The sequence below is a fragment of the Corvus hawaiiensis genome, chromosome Z, assembly GCF_020740725.1.
Source record: "Corvus hawaiiensis isolate bCorHaw1 chromosome Z, bCorHaw1.pri.cur, whole genome shotgun sequence".
In the NCBI taxonomy this organism is placed as follows: Eukaryota; Metazoa; Chordata; class Aves; order Passeriformes; family Corvidae; genus Corvus; species Corvus hawaiiensis.
The window spans coordinates 35,353,237-35,376,188 of NC_063255.1; the positions used below are offsets into that span (position 1 = coordinate 35,353,237).

General features: G+C 37.5%; 2 long non-coding RNA genes across 6 annotated transcripts in view; both read left to right on the top strand.

Moving 5' to 3' along the window:
• Positions 1 to 22,952, top strand: part of LOC125320063 — a 111,105-nt gene that overhangs the window by 85,515 nt on the left and 2,638 nt on the right. The gene's annotated exons all lie outside the window — the stretch shown is intronic.
• LOC125320064 lies at positions 908 to 15,024 on the top strand. Its single transcript, XR_007200986.1, has 2 exons — positions 908 to 5,248; positions 6,076 to 15,024. It is a non-coding gene; the product is annotated as an uncharacterized LOC125320064 (long non-coding RNA).

Here is a 22,952-nt window from a genome sequence, read left to right on the forward strand (position 1 = left end):
AAAGCATATACTGTATCTCAAGTGTTAGGTATGTATTAATGAATACAGAGATATTTTAAGTGCCAAGGGTGGGGCAAGAACAGATGCATACCAAGAGCTAACCTATTTATATCATAGACCATGGAAAAGACTGACAAGATGGTGGTTTTTTTCCTGTGATACTTACATAAGAAATGCCAGTATGGTGAACTGATAAAACAACCCCAAAACCCAAAAACTAACGCACAATTGAAAACAAAACCACAAGGAAAGAGCCTGAACCAGAATAGCTTTTCCCTGGGAGATTTTTTTACTCCAAACAAAATTAATGGTCAAATTCAGAATGTTATAAACATATATTATAGTATTGGCTTCTCGCAAAGTATTAAGGTAGATATTATATAATGTTAGAAATGCTTTCTGCTGTGTGGATGTAGTTTTCTCTCGTTTTAGCAAGAATGTTAGCAAGTGTGAGCAAGTAAGATAACCTCCAAGCGAGCAGAGGATGAGCCCCGAGAAGCTGCTAATCAACACTTTGTCCAGAGAACAAAAGGGCCCAAAGGCTGCTCCGCCCGGAGAACGGGCGGCCAGGAGAGTCCGAGAGCCGCTATCACCGCTCTGCCCGGGGGGCAAAGAGGCCAAAGCTGCAATCAGCCCTGACTGTCTGGAGAATTAAGAGATCCACCCTACCATCGACTCTTACCTAGCGGGCCCAACCCCAAGAATCAAAAGAAATAAAACCACAAGGCCGAAGACTACACATGCTCTAAAAAGGCGGACCCAAGGAGTGGCCATGCAGAACAGCTCCGGGAAAAGTTTTAATATGAATAGAGAACAGACAGTAAAAATGGTATAAAAAGGACTCACCTCGGGCATCAGGTGTGCTCTGGGCAGAGTGCCAAGGCACCCGGCCGTTACCTCTTTGCTTTATTTTATGCGTCTCTTATTGTCTTTATATTAAACTCTTTAAATTCTAACAGGAAAGTGAACCTCGTTTTTCAGAAGAAGGAAATGCACTTTAAATCTGAAGAAGCCAAGAGGTAAATCCACCTATCCTTCATCTCAGTCTTTCATGCTAATCAACACATATAGTATGCAATGAGAAATATAAAAAAGCAAAGCTTCAAAAATATTCCAACTTTTTTCAGTAACTAACTCACTATCTGTATGATGTTTGCTAAAGAAAGGGTTTTCCTCTAGTGCCTGTTCAGCCTAGAAGAAGTATGCTCCTTTGGGGCACATAAAAATCCTTTTACTGCTCTAAATTCTTGTGCCTGTGTTTTTAAATATACACTTGATTTATTGAAAGTAAGACTAGCAGCTACAAGGTTTCTGCATTTCTTTATATTCAGCATCTCTGAGAGTCTCAGTTCCTTATCTGTCCAATTGTTCTGAAGCCTCAGATATACAAGACCAAGTCTGAATGCAGACATCCTCATCTTTGCTTGTTTGCTGTTCCTGAATGAAAGTCACACTTCAGTTGCCATCTCCTCCTTTCACAAGAAAACCTGATTAGGTGCTTAAAAAATTCTTATTCAAAAAGGGGAAAAAAACAGCACTAAAATCTTTGACAAAGAGCCATTTTCACGGTTTGAAATACTGGAAAATGGTCCCAAGGCAACAGTGCTGTTCATGGTGATTTCATTGATTATTCAGTGGAATTAATAAAAATGAAAGGATTTTATCCTGCTCCTTTCCTACTAGTAGTATTTGGCTACATTTTTTGCAAACTGTTAACATGTCCTCCTTTGTAGAAAAGTGACTTAAAAAGAAAAAAAAGAAAAAAAAGAAAAATATATAGATTATATGAAATTTCTTTAGATAAACAATAGTATAAAAATTTAATGGCTTCAAGGACATTTTGCTGTAAGATGGTAGTGTGCAAAGAGGTTGTCTTGGTTTGTAAACATTGTTGGTAAGTTCACAGTTATAATACCATGATCAACCACAAGGTCTTCTCCAGACAAGAATGCAGACCTAACACTGGCTATTCAAGGAAGGGTCACATGAAAATATCTGTGTAAATCTGAGGAATACAGACAGTCCCTGCCTTTACCTGTGCTTCAGGAGTGATCACAGTGATGCGCACTGAATTATGCCACTTGCTTTATGGAGTTGTTTCCTCTATTAATTTTCCCAGTGGATACTATTTAATAGCATTTTCCAAGTCTTTGGTAAATGCTTGTCCAGTTAAACATATTGTACTTTAATTGCAAGACAGTAGTATTTTCTCTGAATTTACTCTCTTTTCACTTGGTTTAGGAATTCTAATTAAGCATGTAGTTGGCCAATCCAGTACTCAGCCCAGGGCAAACCCTTCCAAAAACTACAATATTTTCTTAGACATAAACAGATAGATGGCTGAACTTGTGCTTCTGAACACCTTCACAAAATGCTATGTGAGCTGATTCATCACTGAAATACTAATGTTTGAAGACAAATATTGGTAGTTCAGTGTCCAAAAAGTTCAATTCTCCCAGCTATAAAATGTCTTCCGAATACCATATAAAAGACCTGCCACAGCCGAATATTGTTTCAAGCAACATTCATTTAAAAAACTTTGATGTTAGACAAATCCATTTAAAAAAACCCAATCAGAATCACTCACAGAGAAATATATAAGAAGTGCCCTCTACAAAAGACTAGAAAAGGAGATACTAGCATTTTATAACCTTTATACTGAGTGGAAAACCTCACTGCCTAACAAAGTTTTATTCTTATGAGACCAATCACAGCCTCTCCTGGTTGTACACTGCAACTGGTGATTCCTTATTTTAAGTACTGGCCTAAGCAAAATAAAAACCCCAGGACATTTCTTTTTGGCCAGGTAAAAAAGTTCATTGGTTTAAAATTTTTATTCACACATCAGGTAAAAGGTAAAAATCCATCCAGAGGTATATTTAAAAAAAAATTATGCCCTTCACCACTACCAGGGAAAGGCAGCATCAGAAATGTGATGCATCTGAATATTTCTATCAACCCCTCGCTTGACTGCTAAGAGATTCAGGTGAGCCTACATTTGGTGAAAGGAAGATTTGTTCCTGTAATTAAAGCACTGGAGTGGAAGAGCTGTCTCTACCACAGAATCAGTGTATAGCTTTAGGCAATACTGCTTTTAGTCCCTCTTGTAAAACTAGGGTGGCATTTCTGTTATCCAGTCTTTTTAATCACCAACTTTTAATACAAATTTTTTTGTTGCTTAATATATAAAGTGTGTTTCTAAAGTGCCACTACTCCACAGGTTCATAAAATTTAACGGTAGCTTCTCTGAAAGGCCCAAATTCCATTCTGACAACAGAGGCAAAGGGAGGGCTTCCTTTTATATGCAGTCATTACAGTTAATTACCATATAGCCTGCACTGCTAAAGAACCATTTCCACTGAATAGCAATTCTACCAGGAGAAAAATACATCTTTGTGCTAATGATGCCACCTGCTTAAGTATTAAACCTCAAGTACCAGCTTCTGTTCCACAAATCTACCAGCGCACAGAGACCTTCCTTGGGGGTACAGCACCGGGTGTGTGATGTGACAGATTTTGTCTGACTGGAGGGCAAACAGGACATGCCTGTAGGGTAAATTTTGGTCAAGTGCATTTCCATTTCATTAAAGATACATGCTGCACTGATCCAAATTGTTTCAATGCTCTGGAATCTATCTCTATGATATTTTCATAAATTGAAACATTTCAGCTTGCTGGTAAACTCCGAATTAAAAGGTCAGAATATTAAGGAATTTCATGATCTGGAAATAACAGGTTTTGACATGCTGTTCTAACAAAGCTACAATTCTCTTCTTCCACCATGATGCATATAATTCCATTCTGTCCTATATCCCAGAACTGGAGGTAAACAAAAACACATTAGAATGATACTTTCAGAGAGCAGGATGCTTTCTGCAGCATTAACATCAAGCTTTTATACAGCTCAGCCTTCTGAACCATGCATTTTTTTCTGGACATTTGGTGTGGGGTTTTTTTTTTAAATCTTGTTGATCATGAAAAGCTGTCTTCTCCTTTCCTCTTTTATCACAAAGCAAGATTCCTCAGGGTCTGAGAAATGAGGTTCTCAGTTCTCTAATTACAGCTGAGCGGAATACAGCTCAGTTGCTTCATAGATTTTTAAGCATTTCTGATTTTGTTCTCATAATTTAATAACATGGGCATCTATGAAAAGAATAATAATGGAAAAAAATAAAATAGAGCATTCAAATCTTAGCAAGATGCAATTCAACTGAAATACGCCATAACTTTGGAAAACTGCACATCATTCTATATTTATCAATGCAAAAATACTTGAAATTCATTTTATGTGTAATCAGCTTCACTTTCCATTCTTGTTGCATCCATTATATACTTTTGCATAATTTAATATACAAAGATCACATTAGGGGAAAAAAAGCCCCACGAACAAAACCAAAACACTTTGGAACTCTCACCTAACAATAAAAAGAATTAGATATCTGTAGGAAAGTATAAAGACAAGGTTCATTTACTCTGTCACAGATATGAAGTTTCCATCATATGTCTTTTATCTGCCTTCCAGTCTGCCAGATCTTTCAGGAATTTAACACATGACTTTCTTGAGTAAAAAGAAGCAGTGGAGACAAGCACATGCTTTAGTACTAAGAGTGTTGTTATATTTTTTATATTCAGATTGTGTTTCATCTGATATATAATAGGCTGAAGACATTAACTACAAAGGCAGAATTTCTAGTGTACCTGGATCAAAAACTTCAAGCAACACAAAATATTTAGTTGTTAAGTTTGACTGAAAATACACATTTTCTTTTTCATTAACATACAAAAAAATTCACTATCAAATAAATTCATTCAATATCAGTTGACAAAAGGCATTGAATAACTTATTTGCCTGTCCATATGCAGTAGAGATAAAGGAAAGATTTAGTTATTCATCTGCTATTCCTAATCTCAATTATACAATTGAGAAATTCTGGTCAGAAGAACCCATAGGACCTCAGACCAAAGTTCCCCCCTGCCAGCATAGTCTCCAGCACTGGGCAAGGGCAGATGGTGATCAGCAGCCAAATGCTGACACTGCCCTTGAATACACTTACATTTATTTGCCAGTGATCTCTAGCCCAGGGATACTGTATGCTATAAATAGTGTCTTTGTGTTCAATAGCTCTGGCTACAGTTTTCTTCTTTGTGTAGGAGCCTCTTTATGGATGTGGATAATTGTGTTAGTCTGGTGGAGCCATACACATCGGTAGACTGAAATACCAAAGACAGATCATGTCTCCAGTGTAAGGTAGGTAAGGGAGGGGAAAAAAAAAAAGCATTCCTGTTTTTCAGGTTTGAATTTAATCATCATTAACATTGTTTGAAGAGATAAGCATCTGGATATGACCTCTGTGAGAAGATATAGGAGTATTCTAGAGCCCAAAAACTGTTAAGATGTTCAACTTCTGGAAGATAAAAATAATACAGGTGAAGGATCTACAATAAATATTTTCAACAAATAGAACACATTTATTGTGGATTACTACAGAAAATCTTACATTGGTATCACTGCATGTGTAAAAAATATGTAGAAAAACCTTAACCAAAACCATCAACTACTTAATCCCCCATAAACAAGTTCCTGTCATATAGAAACAGGAAAATCTTGAAACCAGGTGACGATTTTTTCATCCGGTACTGAATTGAAAAACAGCAAGACCAGGGATTGCTACTTCAATCTTGTAGATCTGACATTCGTTTTGTAGACAATTGTAAATCCCCAGCAGTCTGATCAAAATACAAATCTTTATCCTGTGCTAACACAAAGACTGGTTATGAAACATTAAAGAAAATTATCCATTACTAATGATTTGGTTGAATTTGGTTGTCTTCTTGTATTTATTTAGGTCATGACAGAATTTAAGAACTGCATTATTCTGGGTTTTGACTGTGAGTTCCTTCTATTTGTAAGTGTATGCTTAGAGGTGGTAATTTACTCTGCTTTTGCAATTAATGTACTCCTGGCTTGCATTTTCAATTACTGTAATGCATAACTGTCAACAGTAGAAGCCAGTATTAGGTTAAAAGACGTCAAAATGAGGATGGGGAAATAACTTTAAACTCTATCCTCTTTAGGATACTGGGAAGTTAAAGAGTTCTCTGCTTCCACCTGTTGGTAAAAATGACCCCAAAACTCAGCCATGAAGCTAGTCTGCCTGCATGCTCTTCTACACAAATGCTTAGGAAGCAAAAATCTTCATAATTTGCTGTGACACAGTTGCCGAAGATTTTTACATGCTTAGTCCCTTCTGGTGGAAGCTCCCAGAAAACAGAAAGGCTGTCCACAGCAAAAGAGCTGTGTTAGCCCTGGTGATGGCCCTCAGTGGCAATAGCTGCATTAGCTTGTGGAGCCTTGTGACGAGAATGAGCACTGCTTCAGCCACAGGTATGAAGCTATGAGAAAAGCTGAGTAGACACTGCATACTTACATAAGGGTCTCTTCCAAGTCAGGGGCAACAAACTTTGCCAAAATCAGTATCATGGAGGAAACTAACACAAGCCATTGTTCATGGTAATGAGTCTCAAAAGTCCCTTTGATTTTCAAATTATTTCCCAAAACTTTCAAGATGCCATTAAGATGAACTGCATTAATTTATTTAAATAACAAATACTGCCTTTTATCTAAAGGGTCTTACTTGTTGCTTACTCTGCTCTCTTATATAAACCATCCCATCCTCAAAATGCAAAATGCCTACACTTCCTTCAGCAGTGATTGCACACATGATCTCCAGGCCAGCCCAGACTGAGCACCACTTCATGGTGTGCAACTCCCATGTCACCTCTGAGAGGATATCAAGGGTTTCCTCTGCCTGTGTTTGCTGTCCCAAATGTTTTTGTTCTGCAGAGCTGTCTAGTTTTTTTGAGTATTATCATCTACAAGACCAAGTATTCTCAAGCTTTCTCCCGGAAGGAGGAAAGAGTCAAGAGAAGGCCGCATAAAGTATGGTGCATTGTTGATCCAACAGTTTCTGTTTTCTCACACATTGAAGCCAATGCATGTGTCCTCTATTAAAACTGCTACAAGTCGCTGTCCTTTAATTATCTAAGACCTTATGGCAGGCCATATCACCTCTCTCCCACCACAGATGGCCGGTGCAGATAGAAGAGGTAACCCAGGTAGGCAAGGTCCAGGGGGTATCATCTCCTAGCACCAAAAGGTCTCCTAGCTTAACAGATGTGGGAAGAGATAAACACACTCAGGTGACCAAAAGGCCTGTTTTTACACTATAAAAGTATTACAGCTTATCACAGAGGCAGAAGTCTTTTAAACACTCCTTGGGAATGTGCAAGGAGATTTCTCTCCTTAAGTCTGGACGTGGGCTTTTGTGGTCACTTTCCTGGGAATTGAGAGAGTGGATTTTTCAATGTGTACTCCATCAAAGAACTGGATGGCAAGAAACACTGGATTCTAAGTTATACTATTTCTTAGCTAGCTGTAAATTTAATGGTACCTTTAACTCCACATGTATACTAGTATCCCCTTTTGTCTTACCCCTGTGTAGTCATAGTCTAAGTTTTATGTCTGTTAGGTTTGTGTCTATTAATAAATAACTCATTTTATAATAGACCAAATCAGCCATTATTAAAGAATTTGCGAATAAGAGTGGGTCTTGGGGTGCTGGACACCTCAATAACACGACTGCCTGCTGCCAGAGGTCTGGGCAAAGACAAGAGCTAATTTAAACCCACATCATCCATTCATAATAGACCTTCAAAACACAAACACTCATGATGAAATAGCCAGTTCAGTTAAAGGCAAAAAATCCCATTAAAACAGCAAGAGGTTTCAAATCTCTGAGATTTAAAATGGAGACTACCCACTCAGCTGGACTGCTGGTTCTTACAGCTTGCATTCTTTGTATGTTTTCAGCGAACTGTTGATGGTTCTTCTGCTATCTGCAACTGACAGAGATGCTTTTTGTTACAACTTCCAGGCTTGCTGTTTTCTTGGAAAATGCTTTACCAACTGTGCCTCTGAATCTTACCTCTCTGTTAAAACATATTTAGGCTGTTCTTACCTTTCAATCTGTTCTCCATTTTCTTCTCACTTCTTCAAGTTTTTCCACGTTATTAAAAATGCTCCTTCTGTATTTTGACCTTGCATATTTCTCACACCACATCTTTCATTTTCTTTCAAGAGCTACTCACTTGTTTGGCTTTCAATGTTCTTTGTCTCTGAACTCTTTTGTTTTCTTTTTTGTAATCATTAATACTTCTATACAATTTAAAATCATTGTGTAAAATGAAATACATTCTGAAGTACAAAGCTGACTAACCCCTTTCAGTGTTTTTTTAACCGTTACCAGGTTTTGACTTCTAGGACAATAGCAAAAAGTTTCAGTGTTCCTCCATCAAATCAGGGACAAAATCAGCAATCATTTTCTCAGCCTACACAATTCATATAGAAATTCCAAGCAATTTGTCCACCTCATGCTCCATAGATCATTGATAGCTTTCTGCTAAAATATCATCATGCAGTTTCGAATGAATTCCCATACCATTATACAAATATTACATAATTTGAATAATTACTAATAAATGTAGGAGCAAAAAGTAACAAGATTGCTGTAGCAGGATACTATTCAGCATTCTGGATAAGGGAGAGAAATATAAGAAAAACTCATTTAGGGAAATATGAGGGTCAATATTATTATGTAAGTACTGTTTTTCTATTTGTTGAGCACACACACACACACCTTGTTTCCGCTGCCTAGAACATAAACTATGTTTTCGTGACCTATTCTTTTCCCAGTCCACTTTGGTCCTACTGCTAATAGTTAACATATTTTCTAGCAGACATCTGACTTTTGGCATAAAAACTTTTCATTGGTTTCTGGGAAGATCAGGGAAGGGTCATTAAACAGCCAGAAGATAAATGTGTACAGCCCTTTACCAGTTTTAGGCATATTGAAATCCTACAAATTACTGTATCTTTCTATCATGACATTTTATTATGTCTTGTTTTGTCAACCAAATCCCAGATGAAATTAAAAATGCTTTTAAATTGTTATGCTGCACAGGTATTTTGTATTGTTTTGCTAAGGCAATCCCTGCCACAAAAACCTGTATCTCAACAATATTTAAGCGTTTGTTTCTAAGGAATCTCAGATGACCACAACTTCAACAACTGACCTTTGTGTAAAAGTTCTGTGTAATTTGTGCAATATGTAACATGTAGTATTTAAGTGGCCATCAGAGAGCCTGTAGATCTTCAATCCAGACCTGACTTCCCCCTAAGCAATCTGATTTTATAAAAAACACCACGAAAACAGGAAAGCTAATTTTGTAGTGGATAAAGTGGCAGGGTGGCCAGTGTCTTCCAGTTTTATGACACAGGCTGCATAACAGGAACATGAAGGTTTTATATCTACCCAAGCTTCAACATATGTAATTGACCATTAAAGAGCTTTTCCAAGAGATTTCCTGCTAACAGCAGGAGTTTTCTTTCTATGCCAAAAATGGCTTTCCTTTAATGAAAGTTGCATGATGTAGTGCAGAGAAAGCATGGAAACTAATCAAAGTAGGGTACTTGGAAAGATGTCAGATGAAAAGACCTGGCAGCACCTTTGAGAGAGGAAGAGCTGTAAATAGATATTCAGCTGTTCAACAGACAGTTCAAATGGGATGAAAAAGGAAGACAGCAGAGCTCCTCATTCTGCTAGTTAAACCCAACTATATAGTTCCTTATGTTCACAATCTACTTGCCTAAGAAAGACAATAGAAGGGTTTCATGTACAAAATGCTAACTTGCAAAAACATGCTGGAACTACCCATATACAGAATTATTTATTGAGATATTTAGCCATACCATGCTAGTGACATGAAAATATACATCATGCTTCAGACTGTAGGCTTTTTTCCTTCCTTTCTCTGGAAAATTTTCAGAACAACCTTGTAATGCCAAAAAGAACTATTAAATCATTGTGTATATCAAAACATTTTAACCAGTTTTATTTACTAAAGCTTAGCTGAAGATATTTCACACTGGAATTGGATAAGACTTTATATACGACCCTTGAAAAGCCACTATTGGTAAACAGGAGGCAACTTTCTCTACTAAGATGTAAATCAAGCTGATAAAGATTTTATCAATTAATATACTACTTAAATTGCAACCAGGCCTAGAGGAAACAACTGAACTGGACATTGCATAAATTTATACAAGAACAGGATATTTTTTTCCGAACACAAAATTAAGTGGGGAAAAAACTGTATTTCTGCTTGAGAATTCAGACTATTTTTTTTTCTGCTTTCTTATAAGAATTCAATACATTTAAAATATGCACAATTCACAACCTTACTTGAAAGCTGTTCTGTATATCTTAGAGAAGTGAATATCTAAGCCTATCTAAATAAGTGTATTTCAGGTCAAGCAGTAAAAGATTCTCACACTGAAACTTCACCACTTCAGGCCTGTTTTTATGTTCACCCAAGATACAGCCAGTTTATTTAGGGAAGAATTATTTATCTGCCAGGTTGCAAAGCAAGTGAAAAATAAATTCACACACACTGAACTTTAGATAAGCTATGCTCTAAAGGTACTATTGGTGTAGCTTGAATAACAAAAATGTGACATTTAGTTGAGAACTAATGGGACAAACACTAAAGAAAAAAATCTACTCATTTATTTAATATTCATCTGTATTCCTCATGGATCAATTTCAATGTCTGAAACTACAATAATAGTGACAGCAGTGCTCATTCATTCTAGCAAGGAAATGACCTCTGAGGACCTTGAATTCTGTTTTATGTCCCTGGAGTTTAAGAGCACTTATGCCACTCTTATTTAGGGTGTCTGCTGAAAACAAAATGAGATTTGACAGGTAGGACAAATGTTATAGTGTCTGCATGACATTTAGTTTGATTATGAAATGAGTGTTGGAGAATTAAGAATCAGCATCACAGCTCTGCATATTAGTGGAGAAGAGTACAGGACACTAAAAGTATAAAGACCCTGCCACAATGAGAAGACTCCAATCCCTGCGTGCTGGTTTGGAGAAACATTGAGCATGGCAGACGCTGATCAGTAAGACACATTTAAGGTCTAATATAATTATGCCTCAGATTTCAGTGCTCTCCAGTAGTATCACATAAATGGGGAACATCACAGTGACAATTTAAGTTGCTATGTGAGAGGACTTCACGTATAAAGAAACAATGGGAAAAGGGAAAAAAATTGTGTTTTTTAACATTGGTAGTGGGGCATCTTATCTGACTTAACAAAACAATAGTCAAACTGCTGAGATGGAACTACTGGACCAATCTAAAAGTATTTGTCTTCTTTACAAAAATTAAAGAACTCAGAAAATTTGTTGCCTTATGAATTCTGGTAAATTTCAGTTTATATTTTACATTATTTGTCCTCAAAATAAGAGATTTATACTAACCCAGAAATATCTTTGCTTAACTACTGCCTGAAGTACATACATATTGTCATTAAAAGCACAGAATTCACAAGATGGTTAGACACAGGGTTCCAATTCAAACAATTCTTTCTCCATTCAGTAGACCTGATGTGTTTGGGCTGTGGAATCTACCACCCGGTGCTGGTGTCACACAGAGCTGGAATGGCAAAAGCTTTCTATATCATTAGCAAAAATGTTATAATTTCACTGATGACAACTTCATACTAAAAATCAGCTTTTCTGATGCTCCTGTATGATAAAGCCTCATATCAACCATGATTTCTTATGCCTATCAAATGCCCAGAGTCTATTCTTGTGTATACTTTCATTTGACCATAAGGCAGTAAATGAGACCAGAAATCACTCACATTTGCAGGAGAACATGATGTTATTAGGAAAAGAGAAGAAACAAAATTGAGCCATTAGACTCAGGAGTGATGAATGCTACCCTGCCAAACACCGTGCCAATCTCCTTGCCAATGCCAGATGGTTTCCTTAGGAGGCTGTTCAATAGTCTCAGAAACCTCTGAGATTGCTGTCAATCAGGCCAAATTTTAATTTGCATTTTCATCCTGCTATTTTTATGTAGAGCTTTATGCTCATATACTCTCTGGAAGTTTTTTTAAAAAATCCCTTCTGAACATCTAACTCCATGCATCACAAATCATCTGGTTTCAGTATTCAACCTGATTCTAGACACTTTTCACGTTACATTGCATTATTTAAGCAAGAGACACACTTAAATCACACATTCAGGTAAGGAGTTCAGCTATTTTTAACACAGCAAAGTTAAACTACTTCTTCCAATAGCACTGAGAATCAGCAAGTCAGCCTGCAGAACTCTGAGTTACCTCTGGCATCCCAGTGCTTTCATATTTAGGAAATGGGCTGAGAATAAGATTGATCACTGATTTTGCATTTTAGCAACTGTGTAAAATTATGCGTCTCACATTTATTTAATGGACTGGAAAGTCTGCTGCACTTTATCAAGACTGCTAACAAACCCTAGCTGTATATCAGGAATCCAGAATATTTAATAGCTGCAGAGTTTAAAAGTAAGTCACAGTTTTCTTTGATATGATTTTTTATCACCAATTTTTTTGTCAATGTGTACATGAAAAATCTGTCATTTACCATCTGTTAGTCACATACTTTTTTTTCTTCCCAGAAGAGTTCTTTGTTGTAAGACTTTCTGTATCTTCTTAATTTTTTTGAGAAGACATGAAGTCTTCTTGCCCTAAATGTTACAGCAAGCAGAGTAGCATGAATATCATTCAGTGTATTTTTAGAGGCACTCAGTGCAAAGGAAGGTGTTCTAAAGAACATAATCCAAAGAGGCAAATTGAAGAACTATTGGGTGGGGACCCAGTCTGTAAGATAAAAAAGAAATACATTAGGAATCATATGGCTGCAACATATACAACTAAAAAAAATGGAACGAGAGCTCATCTCTACACCCAAAATTAGAAAAAGTTTATCCCAAGTATTGTGTCTTAGGCCTTTCCCCACTTCAGATGCTCTGTCAAAGCATTGATTCATCTTATCAGTGTAAATATTATCTGAACATCTCTCTCCCAGTCATTGCTTTTCTATGATCAGCATGAAGCAGAACTGTATCAGACTCAGGTAAGGCTGCCACATCCCTACATGCATTTTCACACATGCTGGTTATTAAATACTTCATACTTCCACAAAATCTGAAGGAAAAAATAAAGTTTAACTTGAAAGTTCCATTATCCAATACTTTGTTTGAAGGGGTAAAGTTTGAGAAACAGAGATTTTTTTTCATTGGGCAGGCAGAAAATTTATAAAAATAAAACAGGTGGTTCCATGAAATTTCATTTGACATGATACAGGTGAAGCATGAGAGTGCACAGCAAATACTTTAAGAGATACCATTTCTATCTTTCATTTTCTGGCACACAGTAATCTGTCCTGACTTGCACAATGTCCTTGCTTGCATCCTTGTCCATGTTACCTGCACAACACTTCCTTGACAGCATACTTACCAGGAATTCTTGTCAATTCAAAATGCACATGTCCATAAGACCTTCCTTTATTGAAACCTATAGCCAAGAAAAGTTGATATTATTGAAAATTTCAGATTAGTAGCCCTTCTGTTGATTAATGGTTGCTTCTATTGTACTCTTATAATAAAATTAGATAAAATTTCTTATGCTATTACTTGTACAGGCAAATACAATATCATACTTTTCTTAGAAAAGGATCAATCATTGTTCTTGTAAATTACATAAAGCATCAGTGAGGGTGATTGTGACTGCAAATGTACACACACCACTTATGTTGAAGTAACTGAAGCATAAAACAAATTGAACCAATCCCATAGAAGGCAGAAAGTTACCTCCTTTGTGAACAAACACCCCATGAAAAAAAATCAGAGTTTTGCCTTACTGCAGAGAAAAGGGTCAAGAAAGAAATGAATTTGTGATATTTTTAGCATAGAACTGAAACATAAATCATGAAGAAAACTTTACCAAGTTTTAGGAGTCTTTCCTCATTTTTTAATACATAATTTTCTAGATAGTACAAATAGCACTTTTTTTTTTGCACAAAGCAGAAAAGCTGAGAGAGAGCCGCTGAAATTTTCAAAACACTGCAACTGTTTAGATAAATTCTGATATTTATGATTTGAACAGCTGTACCAGAGAAGTCACAGGATGCACTAGCTAGGAGGTTCCTGCAAGCTTCCTTCAGGTGAGGCAGGCAGTAACATCACTTTTATGAATAATTCATGTTGCATAATTGTTTTTCAGGTTTCTGTCAGAAATACTAATTACATTGTTATTATAGTGCCAAAAGGGTAATTAAAAATTTATTACTGTAACAGTCAATTTTCTCCAAAGCAATGGCTAAAGATCAAGTCAAGTTCTTGGTTTCTTGTTGGTGCACTTAAACTGCAGAAATGTAAACCAGAGAATGTCATGCATCTATAGCAAGTGTTTTAAATAACCTGCGTGGATCTTTGTTTTCTGTAGAACTGCTGTGCTTAGTCACTTGGTTAAACAATTTTAACATTGAAACCAAGGGAGGAAGGTAGCATTTCATTTGAACAGACAATAACAGATTCCATGCTTTCAGAGGGAGGTGTAGCATATAAAATCTCTGCCGATACAGTTACACAATCCTTTCTGAGCTTATGAAAGTATCACTCAGTCACTTGACTAGCTGTCAGATGCAGTAATCAGTTCCTTAAAAGTTTATGAACAGTAAATCAAATCACTAAGAATATTCAATGCTAATTTGGCAAGTTTCCGTATTCCTACCACTGGAAAAAAAGAGAAAAACAATAAAGGAAGTGGGATAGTGCCACACTCAGGTGCTGCACAAGAATGCTTCGTGTTATACATTTGTTTGTTCTAGGGTTGATAAGAGTGACCAAAAAAATCAGAAAAGATAGCAATTCAGGAAGATTGTTAGGATCACAATGGAGAGAACTTGGAATAAGCTTCAATATTTGCAGTAATTTGTAAACAAATAACCTTTAATTTACAATTGTTTTTTAGTAGACCACAATGAGTTTTTGTAAAATTACCTCAATATTTAATTTCATAAAGCTAAACATAAATCTTGATATTAGGCAGGGGGGAGAAATGAAAAAGAAGAAATAAAATTAAATAAACCAGGTATAATTCTTTTACTGAACCAGCAGCCTATGATATCTGTAGGAAAAGATCAGAAAAGTTAAGAAATCTTTTTAATATACAGGAAGTATAGAAAGAGGTTATGAAATTGCAAAAGCAAACCGTTTAAAAATTTGATCATTGTTGCCATATTTTAAAACAGATGGAATGTCTGTCACTTGCCTGGCATTTATTTAAGTAATACATTGCATCCTAATAAATTTGCTGTCAGAAAGCAAATTCATCCATAGAGGGCTATTCACTGAAGACATCTTAGATATAAAAACATATAAAACAAGAGAAGTCGGGAGTCAGTTTAGTATCAAGGATCTAAATCTCTCTTTGAAAGAATTCTCTAGAAATCTGCAGGATAAAACAACTGATTACAACATAATCTACTCGAATATGTACACAAGTTATATTTCTATTTTCAGTTATAAAATGTAACACCATTCTGACACAGGTTCAAAGAATCCAAATAGAATTGTATTTTATTCTATTATCTCCATTGATATTGGTGTTGTCTCTCAGAGTTCCGAACTCAGATACTTGAGGTATACCCCAGAAATGTCTTTCCTCTGACTATCTTCAGCAATACTGAAATTTGTGAATGTTAAATAAAAAAAAATTATCAGCAATTAGGATTTGTTTAGTTTTGGGCTGACACGTTATTTTTGGTGTCTAAGACAAAAATAAAATTAAAATCCCACAACAGAAAATTCTGGCCAGCAAGAGAGGTGAAACTAATACTACTAGCTCAGAACACTGAAATAAAATCTGGTGGATGAAAGACAATTAATTATTGTCTATTGATGTGTTGCTGAGTACATCATTATAGCACATTAGCATTTTTTAAACCCTTTCAGTCACTTGTCCAAACAATATTCTTGGGAGACAGCATCTCACTGGGATGAGAAATACATCATTAAGAAAAACCATTACATTTCCATCTATTTTCAGAAGCATGAAAGTCACCAGTCAGAGTGACTTGCTGTCAGTGGTAATTTTAGTAGTTATTACTCATGGCACTGCAGCAAGGCAATACCCATACCTCTTTCCCCTGACACTTTCTATCTGCAGTTTCAAAGAAAACACCAGAAGTGTTCCCTGTGCAAGCCTGTGTTTCTTCTGTAATTTTCGCCCATGTGACCAGCATTACCATCACTCAGCCAAGTTTCCACCACCTGTTTATAACAATACCACTGCTTTCTAAGTCTTTGCTGCAGGCTGATGGTACTCGTTCTGAAATAGATCAGCAAAGAAGTCACCAGCTAAAACAAAGAAGCCACACTTTGCATGATAAGAGAGCACTGGATTTCCATTTTAAGAACTGCAGTTGCTATTAGATGTGAACTATTTTAGTCTAATATGTGAAATACTTTTCACAGTTGAATACTAAGGAAGGAAATTTCTTCATTAGTAGCTAAAAGACACATCAGGATGCGAATGAACACTTAACCAAAAAGGACAATATCACTTTAGTTTTATTGCGAAGAGAAATACTCCCTTAGTGTCTAGTTTAAAATTTTCCCTTGGTTTTATTCTAGGTCTTTTGTTCACCGCAGTTCCTTTAATTTAAAGACTAGGAATTTTTTTCCCCTATACAATAGCATTGCATCATTAGCTTATGGCTATATTGACAACAGTGCCAGTTTGCTTGTTCAAAAATAATTGTATTTACCCCTTGATACACCAAACAGTAAAAGCATAAGAAAAATAAAACACTACAGTATAATTCACAGGTTTTGGTTAGACGTGCATAATTAAATGCTATAACTAGAGACAACCATTGGCTTCATCATCCTGGTAATGATGTGGAAACCATGATATGTGAAAGCATTGGGAAAATTCATGGAGGACTGTCTCCTGTGGAAGGGACCCCACGCTGGAATGGGGGAAGAGTGTGAGGAGTCCTCTCCCAGAGGAGGAAGAGACAGCGGAGACTAGGTATTATTAACTGACTGCAATCCCCATTCCCATCCTCCAGTACTGCTGGAGGAGAGGAGGTAGAGAATCAGGAACAAAGATAAGCCCAGGAAGAAGTGGGGGATGGGAGGAAGGTGATAGCAAAAATGTTAATTCAATTTCTACTGTAACTGTGAGCTTTTAGTAGAAAGACACTATGACTGGGAACTTGTAGCAGAGAAGACACTGTCTGTGGACCTCTAGTAGAGAAGCAAGGCATGCAGAAGTTGTTCTCCAAGAAAGGATATTGGAACATCTGGCTTAGGAATGTAGATACAGCCAAAACAAGGACTGAGTTTTGGAACTTGGGGAACATGGGGAGGGGTTTTATGGTAATGACCAAATTATAATATGCATGTAGTGACTGTATGTTAGCAACGCACTTGTAAGAATTGGGGGGCATGTTAGGAGGAGTGGTCCCCATATTCTTCCAGGTGCCTGAATAAATCATGCCTCTTTAACACAAAAAAATGGTGTTAAGGAGTCTTACTCCAGGTTTCAGAGATTTGGTCACAAAGGTCCTTTAATATATGGCTTTGTTTCTCATTATCCTACTCTGATTTGATTGACAGTAAATTAAACTTCCCAAGTTAAAATTTCCCAAGTTTAAGCCTATTTTTCCTTTGATGGTAATTGGTGAGTGATTCCTCCCTGTCCCTCTCTCAGCCCATGATCTTTCATTAAATTTTCTCTACCCTGTCCAGCCGAGGAGGGGAGTGATAGAGGAGCTTGCGTAGGCACCTAGTGGCCAGCCAGGGTCAGCCCACCACAGGCAATAGGTGCCATAAAGAACAAAAACCGAGAGGAAGACACAGGCAAGAAAATGGTAAGAAAAAAATAATTTGTTATGCTTCATGGTAATGTTACCATCATTATCAACTTCATTAAATTTTGTTAAGCAGGTTCAAAGAGACACAGTACAAAAATGTATGAGTATAAAGGCAGACAGAAAATAAGCAGAATAAAAATCCATAGAATATGCCAGAAGGATGAATGATCAGGGACAAATAAAATTTAAACAATGATTCTTTATTTTTGCCAGTACTGCAACAGCCAGAAGCCTGACCCAGATATCTCAAAGTTAGGCACATGCTGCATGAGAAACAGCTGAGAAGACCCCTTAGGCTTCTTCTCTAAGAAAAAATTTTGTCATACATATTTTATGCCTTGAACAAAACCCAGCACATCTTTCTTCCTTTGACAGCATGCCCAGAAACTGACCAGTCCATAGACACCTAAGGCAAAAGAGGGGAGGGAGGAGATGGAAAGGATGCGGAGAGGAGAGGAGATGGGAAGGATGCGGAGAGGGAGGGGAGGGGAGGGGAGAACAGGAGAGAACAGGAGAGAACAGGAGAGAACAGGAGAGAACAGGAGAGGAGAGAACAGGAGAGGAGAGAACAGAAGAGAACAGAAGAGAGATCTCTAACTGTCCTAATTTTTTTTTTGCATATTGCATGTCACCAGATTTTTCAGCCAAATCCATCCAACTGTCTGTTATGTTTTGTTAGATTTACGAACGTGCTGTAGGCCATCGGAATAACAAAGTACATTTTGCAGATATCAGGCATCTCCACTTGAAAGGACTCAGTTCTTGAAATTCAGCCTTTCAGACATGCGTATAGAAAGAAATTGCTGGCACAAAATCTTTGATGTCCAAAGAGAGATAATTTCTGCATTTACCATGATTAAGCTCATTTATAGCTATATATAATGTATGTATACACAATTTCAAAAAACATTCCTGGCTTTTTGTGTCTGCTCTTGTTCTGTTCAGTTACTTGAATAAACACTGTATCACAGGGAAAAAAATATTCATGTTAAACCAAATCAGGATCAAAGTGGTTTATTCATTTATTATTGACATGTAATTAACTGGCAATCAGTCAGCTACACTTTTGAGATCAGTGTCAGCAATGTAACTCATGAACCACATATCAGGAGCCTTTCAGAAAATGCTGATAAACATCCCCAGTCTCTGAGCACCCCTCTGTCACTAATCCCAGGAAGTGCAATACCCTGCAGCCCCTCTGGAGAAGCCCCCAGGTGATGGAGGCTCGCCCCTCCTGAGATCCCCGGCTGCAGACCCCCCTGGGGTGGAGCTGCCCTGAGAGCTCCCAGCCAGCACCCCAGCACGGGTCCTTCTTCCTGCCCAGCACCTGGACCAGGCAGACAGGAGGAGAGGCTGCTCATGGCACCCCTGGGAGGGCAGAGGCCAGGACACCCCTGGGTGACTTGTGTGGTGTCAAACTGAGCTCTGATGGCATCTGCTCCTGCAGCACCATCCCTGCTGCCACTGCTGCCCTCATGCTTCTCCTAGACCTCTCTTTAGGCTCACTCTTTTTTTTTAGTTCAGGGATCTCTTTAATTCTGTAAATGCTGTTTAATCCAGCCAAAAGTCACAATCTCCAGCCTGACCAGTTTTGGGCCAACACCCCCACAGTGTGTGTGATTTAAATACACCACACTGTCTGAGACTGTCACATTCCTACCTGTTCTGCTGTTGGTTTGCCAAATGTAGGGGCTGTGAAGACTCTGCAAGTGTGCAACAAAATTCCCATCAGTTTCAAAGAAAATTGGTAGTATTTCTGGATCATGGAGTCCAGTCTATGCTGCTTCATTTACTACATGGAATAATCTCTTTAGTACAGATAAATATTTGAATACTATTCTCAACAGAAGCTTTGGAGGCAAAAAGAACTGCAAAATGAACTTTCTTTTCATTAATATGTATAACTTTTCATTAATATATACAACAGGATATGAAAGTTTACTCTTTTTCCTAATGAAAACACAATGATTCTTTGTAGATTGAAATGTGACATTCAACCATTTTTCTTCACTTGAGTATATTTCATACACATCTAAATAAATTGGGATGGAGAAGAAAATTCAGTTTGTCTTTTTTTTGATCAATGATGAGATTCTCATTAAAAAATTAAGGCTTTAAAATGGAAGAGAATAGTTTAAGGTTTGGGTGCTACTAAGTTCTTCTTTCATGCAACGTTTTAGTTTATATACATATAAAAAGGCTAAACTACAAACAAGAAATTGGATAAACAGAGATATATTGTTTTCTTTTGGTTTCATGCCCATCCAATATAGCAAGCAAAACAGAACTCAACATCAGAATTTTAGAGGTTCACTAAGAACATGCAAGTCTTTGAACTTGTCTAGTATCAGCACACAGTGCCAAGAAAATAAAACACTCTCTGGGGCAGCGACATTGTCACAGTCGTATTCACTGTTTTGAGGGATTACTTTTTAACCATTTGTAAATCACTGAGTAGTACCAGCAGACCTAGCTTGTTTTCTCATTAATTAAGCTAGTGCATGAAATCTATGCATCGAACCAAAGGACAGTGTAGTGTGTTGGCCTTGGCTGGACACCAAACGCCCACCAAAGCTGCTCTATCTCTCCCCTCCTCAGCTGGGCAGGAGAGAGAAAATAAAATGAAAGGCTTGGCAGTTGAGAAAAAACAGGGATGGGTCACTCACCAATTACCATTATGGGCAAAATAGGCTCTACTTGGAGAAATTAACTGAATTTATTGCAAATCAAACCAGAGAAGGATAATGAGAAACAAAACCCAAATTTTAAACACCTTTCCCCCAACCCTCCATTCCTCCCTGGCGCAGCTTCACTCCCAATTCTCTACCTCCTCTTTTTTCAGGACCACAGGGGGACAGGAATGGGGGCTGTGGTCAGTTCATGTTTTCTCTGCTGTTCCTTTTTTCTCTTCCTCTTCCCCTGCTCCACTCTGGGGTGCCTTTCACAACAGCCCTCCACGAACTTCTCCAATTAAGTCCTTCCATTGGGCTGAAGTTCTGAAGGGCTCCAGTGCGGATCCCTTCCACAGGGTGCCATCCTTCAGGAACAGACTGCTAGGGGACAGCTGGAAGGACAGCAAGCGGTGTCATCTCCTTCTGTGGCGGGAAAGGCTTCTCATTTGTATGCATGGCTGCCATGGAGTCAAGTTGCAGTCCCTCAGGGATAGCTCTGGGGGTGCTGCCTGTGGGGACGGTTTGAAGTCTCTGGGGAGGGACACTAACAAAGGACTGTTAAGTTTATTGTTAAAAACTGTAATCAAGAACTTATTTAATAAAGGAGTGACCTGACCAACACAACTTAATCACTGATTTTCAACATAACCACCAAACTTGGCAATCAGAAAAGATGTGAGCAGTAATCACCATCAAACATAACTAGGGGAGATAAACAATTTTAACAGGGAATAACAAGGTTCAACAACAATTATCAACCCTTTTTTAACCACTTAAATGACTGTTTTTAATTATCTTAATTAATTAAACCTGCAAAATCTAAACATTCAACCATGCAAAAGCCAACTGCATCATTTCATGAATAACAGGTTTAGAGCTGGACATGCCTCAGTAGTCTCATGCCTAAGGTGAGGTTGACAAAACTTGGGGAGCAGGATGTACTACTTACTGATAGTGGACACAGTGAATGCCGAATTTACAGGCAGAACTCCCAAGGTGAGGAAGAAAGTCATAAAGCCAACTCAGCAACTGTGCCAATATCATCTCTCTCTGGGTAAAAGATAATTCTAGCAGGAGGAGATCACAACTGCTTACTCAAAGCCTACTGACCCAAGAAAACCACCAACTCTGAGCATGCAGATTAATTGGTATAAAAAGCAAGGGAATCTTTTAACTGACAGAATATAAAATACTAATTAATAAGAACCATATAACTTGTAGTCAGTGAACACTACTGCATTTGCCAAAATGTATAAACACAATGAAAAGTTGTGATAGTCATTGTGCTGGCTTTACGGATTAGCCACCCAGCACCCCTTTCTGTGCAGGACTGTACATAAAGCAGATACATCAGCTCTGTTGGGGATTGACTACCTGCACATGGGTTAAAAGAACCCATTTTGGGAAAACAGCTTTGCTGAGGACACATTAATAAAACATGCTCTTTTTCCAACCATTTTTACCTGTGTGTGGCCCATCCTGGGAGCAAGCTGGGTGCAGGCAAGAGACCAGAGGTTTGAAATTCAACACTGCGTGGTTGCTGCGGCTCGGCAAGTCACCAATCACCACTTCACCCATGAGAGCAACAAATCATAGAGGGCAAGATAAGGAAGAAACTCCTGGATAAATGACCTGCTGAACTCAGGCCATCAGTCAACAACCACTAGACCTTTAAAGAAGGAAAGAATAAAACAAGAGTGAAATAGGACATCACTGAATTTGCTCTGTCTTTAAAAAGTCAAGCTTTTCCATGAGTTTCTGAAACTAATTTTTCAATATTGGCTAGTGAAAAAGATAGAGTATACAGACACTTTTTACTAGAACAAGACTCCTTTAGTGACACTGTTTCAGCATATTGCAAATCAAGAAGAATATAAACCTACCACAGCCCAGTAAATAGTGAAGTCCCAAATTCAGGTAGAAAATTGTATGCAGACTTCCTGGATATTATTTTAGGTTAGGCAAAAATGACTGCTGCAATGAGTTATTGGACTCAGGATGAAAGATATGTTTATGCCCTAAATCACAGCCATCTGATATGTGTATGTGGGTAAACTACATACATGCAGCTGGAAAAGGGACTTATCATTCATGAAAAAAAGTTTCACCCTTGAGGCACTAGGAAGATCTGAAAGCAGTCTTCAATAGTTAAGCTCTTTTTCATCTCAATTCTTTACTCAACTTATACAAAGAATGATCCAAACATTTAGACAGCTGTGGATTTTCTTGATGAAAATCATGTATTACAAGAAAAAGATCCTCAAAGGATGATGCTTAAACCTGATTTATTTACTTCATTTACTTATATTTCATATTTCAAACATGTTTCCATAAAGATGAATCCATTTTTACAAAGACAAAAGCAAACATCTATCACAAAGTATCTAATTTAAAGCACAAGCCTGATTCCCCTTTACCTCATTCTTTATAAAACACAAAG